A 15861-nucleotide genomic window follows, 5' to 3' on the forward strand; every position below is an offset into this window, starting at 1 on the left:
ATTCACTACCCTAATTCAGACACCGACCCCCCCCCCCACTATTATTACTACAGTAACCTCCAAATTTAACAACCATATGAAGTAGGTAGTGGTAGTGGTATCTTTAACTTATTTACCTTTGAGGAAACAGATTCGGAGAGGTTAGATAAGAACTCCGCTCTCTCTAGCCCTGAAGCCCATGATATTGTCACTATATCGTGCTGCCTTGATGGCATTATTAGAAATTGATACTGCCGTCTACTGGAAGAATTTAGAATGCTAAAAACAAAGCCTTTTATTTTAGATTCTAATGTGCTGTTTTGAAATACATTTGGATCCAGAGCTATTACAGTCCATTTATCAATTATATAATAATTAAAATCTTGCCTTGGCCACATCCCACCTTCTATTTAGCAGGGTTAATAGTTTCAGAGAACTAAAATTTGGAATTTGTACATGGAAAATTAAAATTTTTAAGTCTTTGACAAAAATATTTTATGTACGTAACTTTATGAGACTGATAGTCTTTGTACACGACTGTGAAATTACCTAATAAATTTCACAGATTTTTTTTTTAAGGGGATTTAAAGTAGATAGCTTTTCAGCCACTACTGGTAAAGAAACAATTTGAAAGTGGGACAGAGTAAAATTTCTTAGAAATTCAGGCTGTTTTCTGTAGATTTATTTTCTTCTGTAGACATTTGTCTTTTAAAAAAGAAAAAGAAGGAAATATTCTCACTGTTGCTTTCAAATTATATTTTATCATAAGTTGTGCTCAGAGGGACTAGTTCCAGTGACCTTATTGTACTGTTGATTATAGCTCTTCAGAATTACCTTCAATATGGATGATTGATATCGTATGTTTAAAATCAAGATAAATGTAAAGGAAAACAAACCATGAAAACTTTAGGGGACGAGTGCAGATTGTCTTTGTTAAAGCAGTAAACATGCAAACTAAAAATTCTAAATTTGGCTTCCAGTAAAATTTTGATGAATTTTTCCATTTCATTTCCCCACTACACTACAAGGTTGTTTTCTAGACAAATATTTATCACGGCTCAGAAATTCTCCGAAATCCTAGCACTTAGTTGCATAATAACTATTTTACAAACGTCTGAGAAAGAGCAAGGAAAAAGAATTTTTTTAACATCCTTTCATTAGTGTTATTTGTAATGAGTTGATAGTTTTCATTGACTGTATAGTATATTTCATTGATCTAAGAAACATTTTCCAGTTTTATTCAGTGAAATTTGAGTGTATCTTACCATCAGTTAGTGCCGTGCCATGGTTTAATTGGCATCTTTTTTTCCTTAGTGGTATATAAAATATCGGCCTTAAAATCATTTGTCTCTCAGCTTTGATGAAAAACAGTATCTATCTCCATTAGTATTCAAATAGTAACAAAAACAATACCTGAAGGTCACTTTTTTTGAGAAGCGTCCATTTTCTTAAACATGACCATAAACTGGAAAGTAAGCAAAAAGGGTTTCTGATGCTTTAAATTGCTGTTATGGAAGTTCATAAAATTAGATTATGCACTTTAACATACAGTGTTCCTTTGTCTCTGAATCTAGGGCCTTATTTCTCACCTAGTTTTAATAGGCTTGGGTATTTGATTACAGAGTCCACAAAGATTCAAAAGAGTAAACTAAAAAAAAACACCACACACACAAAAAGTGCATGTTTATTAAGTGACAGTTCTAGTATCTGCTATACTACCAGCTGAGAATGAGGGTGACCAACAAAGTAGGAATTAAAAACTATTTTTTTTTTAATTAATTTTATTGGGGTGACAATTGTTAGTAAATTTACATAGATTTCAGGTGTACAATTCTGTATTACATCGTCTATAAATCCCATTGTGTGAAAAACTATTTTTTTAAAAAAACCACAAGACCCAGAACTGGCCACATAGCCCTATTTCAGTAAGGGCAGACAGCCTAACACATTTAAATCACCCTAATTACAGCTCGGGAAAGATTCTTTATCTAAATGCAGTCTGTCTGATTCCACTAGCCCTTTCTTTAAGGGACAAAATGTATTTTATTTTTTCATTTTGATTGAAGAACATTTGTTGTTGATTAATTTTCCCCTCTATGGCTTTAATGGAGTTGCTTAATGGAGTTTCCCTGAAAGTATTAAGCGCCACCCCCCCCCCACTCTTTTGTGATACTTACCTGATATCTGCAGTAGGATTTGATTCTATTATCTCAGTGGTCTCTGGACCCTGATCATTCTACCCGTGTTGCTAAGTGCAGAGTGCCATTTTTACACCTTAGGGCTAAGGACTGGGCATAGGATGTAGGAAGGTGTTAGGAAAGAGGTAGCAGAGGACAAAACCTTAGAGAACACACTGGTACTGCAGTGTTTCTAGAAGCTCTCAGTGGGCAGTTGTGCACCAGGTGGCCGACTGCATTATTTTTGTTTGGAATAAACCCAGGCTATGTACCGTGTTTCCCCGAAAATAAGACCTCACCGGATAATCAGCTCTAATGTGTCGTTTGGAGCAAAAATTAATATAGGACCCGGTCATATTTTACTATAAGACTGGGTCTTATATAATTGGTATGGTATGGAATGGTATGATATGATATGATACCGGGTCCTATATTAATTTTTGTTGCAAAAGATGCATTAGAGCTGATTGTCTGGCTAGGTCTTATTTTCGGGGAAACACGGTATATCCATAAATTCTTAGTATTAGAAGGGGCCTTTCGGGACATTCCCTAAGACATGTGAATTCTGAGAATAATTTAGCTGGCTGTGAGCACCTTTAGCCTAAGAGTGGGTGTTAAGTTCTGTGTATTGGCAGATTTCCAGCATTTACTAATTAGGTTTTACCTACTTAAATTCTCCTGGTAATTTCCCTTGGCCACTGTGTTCTTCACACTCTGCCCTAACTTGTTTTGTCTGTAGTCTGCCTTTGGGCTCTGCTCAGAAATTTATATCTTTTCATTCTAAAGAAGCCTTTAATAAAGTATTGGTATGTGTATTCTTTAGTTAATAATTTATTGTTGATTATAAAAGCAATTCACATTCTATAGAAAATACAAAGAGAAAAATTATTTTCATCCTACCACCAAGCATTTTAGTGTGTTTTAGTCTAGTTTTTTCCCCCTGGGTTTATGTATTTTGTGTAGGGGTGGAAGAGAAATAAGTGTGAAGATTATTTTTTTCTTTTAATGAGAATCCTTTCAAATTTGCTACTGGTCACTAAGTAATTTTTAAAATTTTCCTTTCGAAACAATTTTAGAACCACAGAAAAGTTGGAAAGATTGTACAGAGGTTCTCATATACCCTTTACTCAGTTTTTTCTAATGCTAATTTTATATAACTATGATATATTTTTCAAAACTAAGAAATTAACGCTGGTACGATATTATTAACTAAACTACAGGCCTTATTTGGATTTTTGCCAGTTTTTCCACTGATGTTCTTTTTCTGTTCCAGGATCCAATCCAGGATACCATGTTGCATTCTAAAAGAACAGTTTTGTCCTTTTTTTCTGTTTAACTTTATATCATGAACATTTTTCTTTATCATTAAATATTCTTTAAACAATGCTTTTTAATGGCCCATAAAGATACATCAAATGGATAGATAGATGTACTCTGATGTAACTATTTCTGGTTAACTTTATTTATTTTGGCATTTTGTGAGGGTGGGGAGTATTGGAAAACACATACATACGTCAAACATTTTTATTAGTGGTGTATTTGAATTAGGTGAGTTTAATGCTAGATTGTAACAGTAATTTTGAATGCATTGCTTTAAAAGTAATAAACAATCAAGTTTATTTTCCTTTGAGGGTATGTTTAAGAACATTTTAGATTGAGTTAAATGCAACAACTGATGAGCTATTTATGAAGCAATTTGTTTTGAGGGTTATTTAGAGTTGCTTGGCATTTGGCTTCACTTATTTTGTGCAGATTTTGTGTGTGCGTGTGTGCATTTGTACATATGTCTACACAGTCAGTATTTATATAGGCTTTTAGTACAAATCTAGCAATTAGCATGATAATCACCTGAGTTTGGAAATACAGATTTATTCTTCTTATACACTTGTATGTTAAGTTTTGAAAATTATTCTTTTAAGTTTCTATTATCCTAAATTAATGTTTATTTAGTTCTAAGTTAAGCATATTATATAAAAAGCGAAGATGCTTAGAGATTTTCTTGCATGTCCTGTATTGTTTTGTTGATTGTTATAGTTTGACTGATATTGAATTAGTTGTATATTTAACATGAAGTGTAAGGTTAGAGTGGCTTGGTTTAGTATTTCGTTGTTTTAAAGAATAAAGCCAGGACCAACCAGTGGCTCAGGTGGTTGGAGCATTTGGAGCACGGTGCTCCTAACGCGGAGTTGCTGGTTCAATTCCCACATGGGCCAATGAGCTGCACCCTCTACAGCTGAGATTGTGAACAAAAGCTCTCCCTGGGGCTGGGCTGCTATGGGCTGCTGTGTGCTGCTGTGGGCTACCGGTTGCTGCCAGGAGCTGTTGGTGTGGCCAGTGTGAGTGGCCAGCAGCCCGTGAGAGCTGCTGTGAGCTGCTGTAAGTGGATGACCAACGACCGGCGACTGACCGACAGCCTCAGCCGAGGGTGGGGGGAGCGCAAGGCTCCTAATCCCAGCCTGGGCCAGGGAGCTGTGTCCTACACAACTAGGCTAAGAAACAACGGGCCTGAACCGGAGTGGGGGGCGGGGAGGCGGAAGAAGGGGGGGAATAAAAAAAGAATAAAGCCATGAAGCCAAATGCTTTTCAAGAACTATGTGTATTAGGTGTGCCATACTAAGGAAAATACTGTAAAATTTATTCTTGGGTTTTACTTCTTACTGTTGCTCAGTTTATTAAAATCTTACAAGTTAAATATTAATTATACTAGAGTTCAGTCCTTGCTAGTGGACTAGTGTCTCTTAGTAAATTTATAACTAGAGCTTTATTATGAGGGGATAAGCAATCATTTGTTAATTTGACACAATTATATGGATTAATGTATAGAAGTAATAACTGAGTTAAGAATACAAACATGGGATTCTAATGTATAATACAGAAAATGGAATGCACTCTTTTCATAAGATTGAATATACTCATTCCAATTTTAGGAGTTAATGATAAATGCTTTCTGGAGAATGCTTGTACTTTTCTGCTGTCTTAAAATCACTTTTCTTCTTTTTATGGTGCACTCTGTAAATTTTTAGTGGAGAGAGCTCGGTGATCTGTCCGACAGGATGTCCATCACACACACACTAAAAGAATGCTCGTCACTTTGTTACTGGAGGAGGGTATTTGTTTTCCTTGTACATATTTTTATATTGCAACATAAAGCACTAAACTAAGAGTTTCTTTGAGAGTTCCCAAGGCTGATGATATTTTTCCCTGGGATTGAAGGTGCCGGGATTGTTGCCATTGGTACTGATTACATTATTGAATTAGCGAAGGCAGAGTGCCTCATCTGCTGGGTTTGCACATCTGTAGATGTGCTTTTCTATCCTAGGGCAGAGATTATGGGCACTCTGACTTAATTGTGTAAATTGCATCACCAGTGTTTCTGGGTATAAGTGTGTTCCAAGGTTATAGGTGATTCTAAGATTGAATTATGACAAGTATTATTATTAAAGGTAGAGTTGTGTTTTATGTCATCTTCCAAGTTTTCTCTTGTTTTATTTTTAGCAAGCCATTTAGCACGATTTTCTCAGTATTTGCTAAGTACACACAATTGTTGATTGATAGATTGTTAGATGGTAGATAAAGATTTAGATACAGATATGGATTCTTTTATTTCTGTTCCTAAAAGCCAAAATGCATGATTGAAAGTGATTTTGTGAAATTCATTGTGAAATACGAGGTTAAAGTGGGTGACTTTTTTTTAGGTCTGGAAGGGGTATTAAGTCATCGTCCTACAGGGACACTCACTGCAGATCCATATGCTGTTGGGAGAATGTTTGTATTTATAGATGGATGCTGTGACTTACAGGTTAGACTTTGGGCATCATAGATAGTAAAACACCATTAATTTTATTCCTTGGAATTAGAAGTTCTTATATATACTATAGATTTTCTGACTCTATAACAAAGTATTTTGGTAGGACATTAGTAGTAGGTTTAAGACCATAAAGGAAAAAATGAATTGCCCTCAGTAGTGCAAACTGGCCCGTCACGAAATGGCACGAGCCTACCTTCCCACTTATCTCCTAATGTTTTCCCACGCATACACTACATTCCAAGTATAAGGAACCACTTCTGCTTTTGCAACGGGCCCTGTTCTTTCAGACCTCTGTGCTTCTGCATGCACTCTTCTTGATCTCGATTGCCCTTGTGCTAGCAAACTCCCATCCATCTTTTAGGACTTGACCTAGAGGTCACCATTCCCAAGAAGTCTCTGTTGTCACTTCTCTCTTTCCTTCTGCTCTGAGTTAAATGTTCTGATGGCACTGGCACAGAGGTCTTCAACTCTGTCATGTATTCATTTTCCCATCTGTCTCCCTCTCTAAACAGTAAGTTCCTTGGAATCAGGGACTGTGTTTGTTATCTTTATTTCTAACATTTAACTCAGTGCCTGGCAAAGAGAGTTGGTGCTCAGGAAATCCTGGTTGAATGCTTCAATGTGTAGATAGAGAAATGAATGAACTCATTTTTTATTCTCCTTAATATTGATAGCTTTTATAAATCATTTTTATCTACTAAGTAACCTTTTGTTAGTTTAATTCAAACAATTGTGTCTTAAATATAGAAATGTTACTTTATTAATATTTTAGATTTATCCATAAGAAAATGAATTGATGGCAGTTTAAATAAACATAAGCATGTACTTAATCTTTCTTGATTATCCTGCTTTTAATTGTCTCTTACAGAGAAAACAGAAATGAGAGGAATCTGGTTTAAATTGCAGTACAAGGAATTTAGATTAGATGTAAAGAGTTTCTAGAAAAATAAAGTAGAGATACTGAAGTGATTTATAAGCAATGTAGTTGATTTTTTTTTTGAGTAAAAAAAAAATGGATGGAGGGTTATGAATTGCAAACTGTATCACAAACATTGCTCTTAGTAAAGAACCTAAAGAGAGAAAAATCTATTAAGGAATATGCAAGTACAACCATATTGATGAATATATGCGTAAAAATAGTTGGGTACTTTTTGGGTTTTGTGTGTACATTTGTATTTTAAATGTTCAGCTAACAAGAAAACTATATTGCAGGTGTCCTTACTTTTCACAGGATGGCTCCAGTCTAGGTGACTAGCAGAATGTACTGAGAAATCTCCCTCCTTAGCTTTTTTTTTTTAAACTCTTCTATATATTATTTGTATAATAATGTAAATAATGAAAAATCTTTAGCAGTGTTAAGAATAAACAGAAAACTAATGTGTACCAATGAAGACCTACTGAATAGTTTAAAAACAACACAGCCAGACCATTGACACAAAGAATAAGGTTTTTGAATGCCATTCTCTTGATTGTTTTAATGTAATTAAATATAGCAGTTGACTGTGCCCAACATTCGAGTTATATTGCTGTGCTTCTAACTATAGATAGTCTGTCCTGGCTATATTTGAACAGAACTACTGTAGTGTAGGCCAAATTCACCCTCAGTGCTAGTGAACTGAAAGAGCAAATATACCTTCCTGAGCACCAAATTTATAATCACACTCATGAATAGAGTTCAGTGTTCTCTCTGCTTGTCAGTCTGCAAGAATCATATTGGAATAATTTAGGACAGCTTTACTAAATTTATTAATGTAACTCTTGTTATGAGGATGGTGCTTAAGTTCTAGGATTTGTGCTCACAGTGCAAAAGGCTCCTTTGTGATCCAAGAGACAGGATTTTACCGGTAGTGGTGATATAATAATGCATTGTCTCTTTTTTTTTTTTTTTTGTAAAGGAAGATAGTTTATTAGAGGCAGGAGAATAGGTTGTAGCTGCTGAGCGGGAGGGGGTACCCAAAACTGGAAAGCCTCTGCATTGTCTTTTTAAACACTATATATTTTTCTAAATGTCTTTATAGCCCAGAATTTACTTTCTTTTCACAATACCTCTGAAAAATAGGTGTCTTAATCTTGTAAATGAGGAAATGGAGGCACAGAAAGGTTGACCAACTGCCAAAAGCATACAACATTGTTTTAAAATAAATCATTGTTATTATTTCAGTAGCTGGCATTTACTAAGTGATTATTATATGCCAGGCACTGTTTTAAGCTTATTACATATATTAATTATTAAAACCTTGGACTTTGGACTCACCTGGATTTAATTTTGGCTCTTCCTCCTATCAGCTACTAACCTTGGGAAAGCTACTGAACTTCTTCATGCCTTGGTTTCCTCATTTGGAACACAGAAATAGTGTACCTACATCATAAGGTGGTTGTATGGATTGAGATAATCCAAATGTATCTGTGTCTGGCATGCAGTGAGGGCTTTAAAATCAGTTTGCTGTTGAAAAATACAATGTTAGTAGACAGTATTTGGGTTAATTTTTAGCTTCCTGATAATTTTCCCGGTAAAACCATTGTATTCTTCTTGAATATAGGATCATAGTTATATGATTCTGCTGTATATACCCATTTTATAGAAAACCATCCATATTGCAAGATTATAGCTCTATATAGTGGCTATAACTACCTCTTACCTTTCACTATCTCCCAATTACTTTTCGGTTCTAAGCCTTCTGCTAGTGGGAAGAAACAGAATAGATTTAAGGAGTCACAGAAAATATCTAAGGCATTCATGTTCCAAAATCAATGGCAGGACCTGGAGTCCACTGGGTTATATTCATTCCAGGAGTGCTGTGATATATCAGTTATTTGGAACTCAGAATGTATTTTCTTACATAAAGTATCCTTTACAATGAGGCACATAAAGTCTTTAAATCTGTGATATAAATGACATGCTGGATATTTACACTGAAAAAAGTAAAAACAAGCAAAAACTCCACAGTATTTTGGCAGTGCTAATAATCAAATTAACTAAAATGATAAAACTGAATATATATATTGATCTTTAGAAAGGTCTGGAGAAGATTCTGGAAAGATGGTGAAGTAGGAAAACTCAGGAATCTGTCTCCCCAGCTAGATAACAGTTGCACTGGCAGAATCTTATGTAATTTATTCTGGAACTCTGGAGCTACTGAAGACTTACAACTGCCAGGAAAGGGCTTGAATGTAAATTGTGATTAATTTCCGTCAATTTCAGCTCTTAGACCAGTAGAAGCTACCCATCCTCTACTCCCAGCCCTGTGCAGTTTACACAGCTTGTGGGAGCCAGGGTAGGAAAAAAGGACCTTCTCCTTCAAATACCAGGGATCTGCACTTGGATCACTGATTGCTGCCTTTGATAACAGAGGAGTAGACAAACAGGTGGGCAACCATTGTTGTTGTTCCTCCCCACTGTTCCAGCCCCTCCCCCTCCGGCTGGAGTGACTTCCAGGATATGTACAGGGCTCGCTCCCTCTTTTGCCTCATTCATATTCATTTTTCTCCTTTGCCCCTTTTTGGAAGCCAGAAACTAAATACCAGGACATTCAAAAACAATTGCATATACAGGAGAAACTAGAAACTGACCATGTGCACTCAGGGAAAGGCTCAGGAAAGATCTGAGAACACCTTAAGTTTACACCTCAGGCCGATGGTTGCACAGAGACAGCCTACAAGCATTAAAAAACAAACAAACAAACAAAAAACATGAATAAAACAGCGAACCCTGGGGAGAGTCTGATTTCCAGTTTTCAACAACAACAAGAAATGTCAGAAAGCCTACAATGAAATAAGAAGGTATGTCCCATTCAAAGGGGAAAAGACTCAGTAAAAAGTGCTCCTGAAAAAGACCTGATGGCAGATATATTACACAAAAAGTTTAAAACAATTGTCTTAAAGATGCTCAGAGAGTTAAAGGAAGATGTGGAAAAAAAATCAAGAAAAGACAGTATGAACAAAAGAAATATTAGTGAAAAGATAGAAAACATAAAAAGAAACCAAATAGAAATTCTGGATCTGAAAAGTACAATAACTGAAATGAAAAATTCAGTAGAAGAATTCAGTCTAATGTGAATGGGCAGAACAAGGAATAAGCAAAGTTGAAAATAGGACAATGGAAATGATCAAGTCTGCGGAACAGAAAGAAAACAGATTAAAAAAACAAAACATAGCCTGAGGGATCTATGGGACACCATCAAGTAGTCTAACATACTTATTGCTGGAGTCCTACAATGAGGGGAGGAAGGGAGGGAGGGAGGGAGAGAGGGAGAGAGAGAGAGAACTCGATGAAAGCCATGATACAAAGACACATTACAGTCCAACTTCGAAAAGCCAAAGACCAGCAATCTTGAAAGCAGTAAGAGAAAAGCAAATCATTCTTCTATATATATTGTACCTACAAGGGATCTTCAATTAGATCATCACCAAATTGCCCATCAGAAACTTTGGAGGCCAGATGGCAGTGGACATGGTATATATTGAAAGTGCTAAAAAAAAAAATTTTTGTCTACCAAGAATCCTGTGTCTGGCAAAACTATCCTTCAGAAGTGAGGGAGAGGGTGGCCAGTTGGCTCAGTTGGTTAGAGCCCAGTGCTCATAACACCAAGGTCGCTGATTCGATTCCCGTATGGGCCTGTGAGCTGCGCCCTCCACAACTAGATTGAAAACAACAACTTGACTTGGAGCTGATGGGTTCTGGAAAAACACACTGTTCCCCAATTTAAAAAAAGAGTGTAGGAGAAATGAAGACATTCCCATATAAACAAAAGATGAGGGAGTTTATTACCACTAGACCTGCCCTATAAGAAATGTACAAGGGAGTCCTGCAAAGTGTAACAAAAGGACACTAGACAGTAACTTGAAGCCATAATGGAAAAATGAAGATATCACTACAGGTAAACATAAGGGGAATTCTGAAAGCTAGTACTATTATAAGAAAGGTCTGTAACAGCACTTTTTGTTTTCTGACTTAATGTTTTAAAAAATTAAAGTACATTTAAAGAAAAAGCCTTAACTGAAAGCTAGCGTTATAACTCTGGTTTGTAACTCTTTTTGTTTTCTGTATAATTTGGATTAATACATTTAAAACAATTCTTTGTGTTTTGTGGCACACTGTATAAAGGTATAGTTTTGTGTTAATAATTGAAAGGAGTGGGGAAAGGAACAGAGTTTTTTAATGCTATTGATGTTAAGCTGGCATAAAGTCAAGAGGAAATAAGAAAGGAATTTAAACACAACAAAAAAATTAAACAAAAAGAAAGGCAGGGAAGAAAAGGAGGGACAAAAAAAAGCTTAAGGCACATAGAAAACAGCAAAATGACAGAAGTCCTTCCTTCAGTAATTACTATTAAATTTAATAGAATTATAAAATCTATTAAATTTAATAGATTAAACTCTCCGATCAAAAGGCAAGATTGACAGAATGGATAAAAACTTAATGATCCATCGATATGTTGTCCACAAGAGACTCAGTTGAGATCCAGAGACACAAATAGATTGAAAGTTAAAATACAGAAAAATATATCACATGGAAATAATAACCAAAACAGGGCAGGGGTAGCTATACTAATATCAGACAAGATAGACTTTAAAAAAGGTTGCAAGAGACAAAGAACATTATATATTAATAAAGTGTTTAGTAGAGCAAGAAGATATAATAGCTATAAACGTTTACATACGTAATGACAGATCATCAAAATATAGAAAGCAAAAACTAACCCAAAGGGAGAAATAGTTTTGCAGTAATAGTTGGAGGCTTTAATACTCTACTCACAATAATGGATAGACTAACCAAACAGGAGATAAGTAACGCAACAGAGAACTTAACCCAGTGGACCAACTAGATCTAAAGACATACAGAAAACACTCTATCCAACAATAATAACGTATACATTTTTCTCAAGTGCACCTGAGACATTTTCCAGGATAGACCTTATGTTAGGCTATGAATTAAGTCTTAATAGATTTTAAAAGGTAGATAATTATACAAAGTATCTTCTCCAACCATAAGGGGAGGAAGTTAGAAATCAAAGCAGAAAGAACTTCACAAAATTGTGGAAATTAAACAATATACTTTTAAATAACCAGTGGATCAAAGAAGAAATCACAAGGGAAATTAGACAATTATATAGTGATAAATGAAAATGAAAACAAAATATGCAAAAACTTAAGGGACACAGAGAAAGCAGTGCTAAGGGGGAAATATATAGCTATAAATGCTTAGGTATGTATTAAAAAAACAAGAAAGATTTCAAATCAGCAACCTAACTTTATAACATAAGGAACTAGAAAAAGAACAAACTAAAACCAAAGCTAGCAGAAGTAAGGAAATAAAAAAATTTAGAGCAGAGATAAATGAAATAGAGCATAGAAAAATAAGAGAAAATCAATGAAACCAAAAGTTCATTCTTCAAAAAATTCAACAATGTTGACAGATATTTGGCTAGATGAACTGTGAAGAAAAAGAGGAAAGACTCAAATTATTTAAATCAGAAATGTAAGTGGGGACATCACTACCGATTATCTCAATTGATGCAGAAAAAGCATTTGACAAAAATTCAACACCTTTTCATCATGAAAACACTAAAAAAAACTAGGAATAGAAGGAATCTACCTCAATGTAATAAAAGCCATATATGAAAAACTCATAATGAACATCTCACTTAGTAGTAAAAGACTGAAAGCTTTTTTGTTAAGATCAGGAACAAGGTAAGGATGCCCACTTTCACCACCTTTCTAAAAAACATAGTACTGGAAATTCTAGCCAGCCCAGTTAGGCAAGAAAAAGAAATAGAAGGCATCCAAACTGGAAAGGAAGAAGTAAAAGTATCTGTTTGCAGATGATATGATCTTATATGTGGAAAACCTTAAAGATTCCACAAAACAATTTTTTAGAACTAAAATTAATTAAAGTAGCAGGATATAAAGTCAACATGAAAAATTAGTTGCATTTCCATACACAATGAATAATCTAAAAAGAAAATTAGGAGAACAATTTCTTATATAGTAGCATCAAAAAGAATAAAATACTGAGGAATTAAGTTAACCAAGGAGGAGAAAGCTTGTGCAATGAAAACTAAAATATTGCTGAAAGAAATTCAAAATAAACATATTCTATGTTCCTGGGTATAGAAGATGTAATATTTTTAAAATGTCTGCTATCCAAAGAGATCTACAAGTTCAATGCAATCACTACCAACAGCCAATGATTTGCTTTTTTTCCCCCCAAAATAGAACAACCCATCCAAAATTCATATGGAATCTCAAAGGGACCATGAGTAGCCAAAACAATCTTGAAAAAGAAGAGCAAAACTGCACAACTCACACTTCCTATTTGAAAATGTACTACAAAGCCATAGTAATCAAAACAGTATGGTAGCATAAAGATAGACTTATAGATCAATGGAATAGAATAGAGAACCCAGAAATAAGCTCAAAATCCTCATGGTCAAAACCCTCATGGTCAAATAAGTTTTGACAATGTTGCCAAGACCATTCAATGGGGGAAAGTACAGTCTTTTCACCAAATGGTGATGAGAAAACTGGATATCCACAGGTAAAAGAATGAACTTTAATCTTTACCTATTACCACATACAAAAATTACAATGCATCAAAGATCTAAATGTAAGGCATAAAACAATGAAATTCTTAGAAGAACACAAAGGACAAAAGTTTCTCAACTTTGGATATGACAATGCTTTCTTAGATATGACCCTAAAAGCACAGGCAATAAAGGCTAAAATAAATAAATTGGACCTCATGAAAAATAAAAAAAATGTGTACATCAAAAGACACTATCAACGGAGTGCAAAAGTCAACTCACAGAATGGAGAAAATATTTGCAAATCATATTTGATAAGGGTTAATACCCAGCATATATAAAGAACTTCTAAAATTCAACCACAGAAGAACCTGATTTCAAAAATGGGCCAAAGACTTGAATAGACATTTTTCTAAGGAAGATAAATAAATGGCCAATAAGCACATGGAAAGATGCTCAACATCACTAATCATTAGGGAAATGCAATCAAAACTACAATGAGATACCGCCTCACACCCATTAGGATGGCTAATAACAAACAAACAAACAAGAAGCCCCAGAAAACAACAAATGTTAGCAAGGATGTGAAGAAATTGGAACCCTTTTGCATTGCTGGTGGGAATGAAAATGGCATGGCTGCTGCAGAAAACAGTGTGGCAGTTCCTCAAAAAATTATTAATAGAATTACCATATGATACAGTAAAATACCACTTCTGAGTCTATGTCCAAAATAACTGAAAAGAGGTCTCGAAGAAATATATGTACGTCCGTATTTGTAGCAGCATTATTCACAACAACCAAAACGTGGATAAATGTCCAACAACAGATGAATGGATAAGCAAAATTTGGTATATACATACATGGTGTGATAAAATATGGTGAATGTTTAAATAAAAAAAAATTATTACAGTAAAAGACACATTGCCATTAATCCCCCTCAAAATACTCGCCCTCGCTTCAAACACACTTGTCCCATCGTTCTTGCCATTTTATGAAGCAGTTCTGGAAGTCCTTGTTCGTGAGTGTTTTTAGTTGCACTGTCATGGCTGCTTCAATGTCCTGAATTGGTTTAAAATGTTTACCTTTCATGGTCATTTTGACTTTGGGGAAGAGCCAGAAGTCACATGGTGCCAGATCTGGTGAATAAGGTGGTTGAGGACACACCTTAATGTTTTATTTGACAGAAATGGCCATGAAGCGATGTGTGATACAGAGCATTGTCACGATGGAGGATGATTTTATGGCACACTTTAAAACACCTTCTCAACTTCTCTCAGCTTACACCTGACTGACAGGAACAAGATGAAACTTGTCACTGTTACTAAGGGTTGACAGGCCACTTCCTGTATTGCAAACCCCTGCCTTTCTGTTGGATGGCACTTGGCAGCAGCATTCACCATAATTTTTTTTATCACACCTCATACAGTGGAATATTATTCAGCCTTAAAAAGGAAAAATTCTGACACATGCTACAACATGAATGAACTTTAAGGTCATTATGCTAAGTTAAGGCAGGTACAAAAAGATAAATATTGTGTGATCTCACTTGTGTGAGGGATCTAGCGTAGTCAGACTTATACAAACAAAGTAGAATGGGGGTCGCCAAGATTTGGGGAGCGGGAAAGTGAGTTGTTTAATGGGTATACAGTTTGAATTTTGCAAGATGAAGATGTTCTGGATATTGGATACGCAACAATATTGAATCTATTTAACAATACTGAAATTATACTTAAAAGACCGTAAATTTTATGTTATGTTTATTTTACTACAATAAAAAAATAGGAAAAAGGAAAAAAAGAAGGTGGGACAGAATAAAAAGTTTCTAGGGATTCCAATGGAGGCTTTTTAATATTTTCAAGAGCTTTATAGGTTGGTACATTGATTCTTTAATGTATTTCATTTCAAAACTTAGGACTTTTCCTTGATATAACGTTTTGGATGGATTACTCTCTTTCTCTTAATCGTTTTTACTATGATTAATCTATGATTGAACTAATTTTGGGATGGGAGTTGTGGGATGCTTGTAAGTGGAATGAATAAAGAGAGGAAGAGAGATTTTCCTGAGGTAATTGACTAAAATCTCTTAAAAGAGAGGAATAGGAAAACAATATGTATTCATATAAGAGAAATGGATTGTGATACAATTAGCTGGACAGTTTTACAAGCTAGAGACAAAGCATGATGTGTGTTAAGCTTCTAGAGGAAAGAAGGGTATGTGAAGGAAGAGACATTGGGTTGCTGCCCACCGTAATGTGCGGTGTAGCAGCAGCTTATGAGGGACATAAGCAAATACCCAGCTGAACCACTGATTTTATAGATAGGCTTGAAATCCAAAATTGAAATTTTTGATTGAATACATGTTCATGGTTTTGGA

General features: G+C 35.1%; 1 protein-coding gene across 1 annotated transcript in view; it reads left to right on the top strand.

Annotated features, from left to right (window-relative positions):
- The window catches only part of FRS2 (fibroblast growth factor receptor substrate 2), a 99901-nt gene that overhangs the window by 65864 nt on the left and 18176 nt on the right, over positions 1 to 15861 (top strand). The window lies entirely within an intron of this gene.

Source organism: Rhinolophus hipposideros (genome assembly GCF_964194185.1).
Source record: "Rhinolophus hipposideros genome assembly, chromosome: 9".
Lineage (NCBI taxonomy): Eukaryota > Metazoa > Chordata > Mammalia > Chiroptera > Rhinolophidae > Rhinolophus > Rhinolophus hipposideros.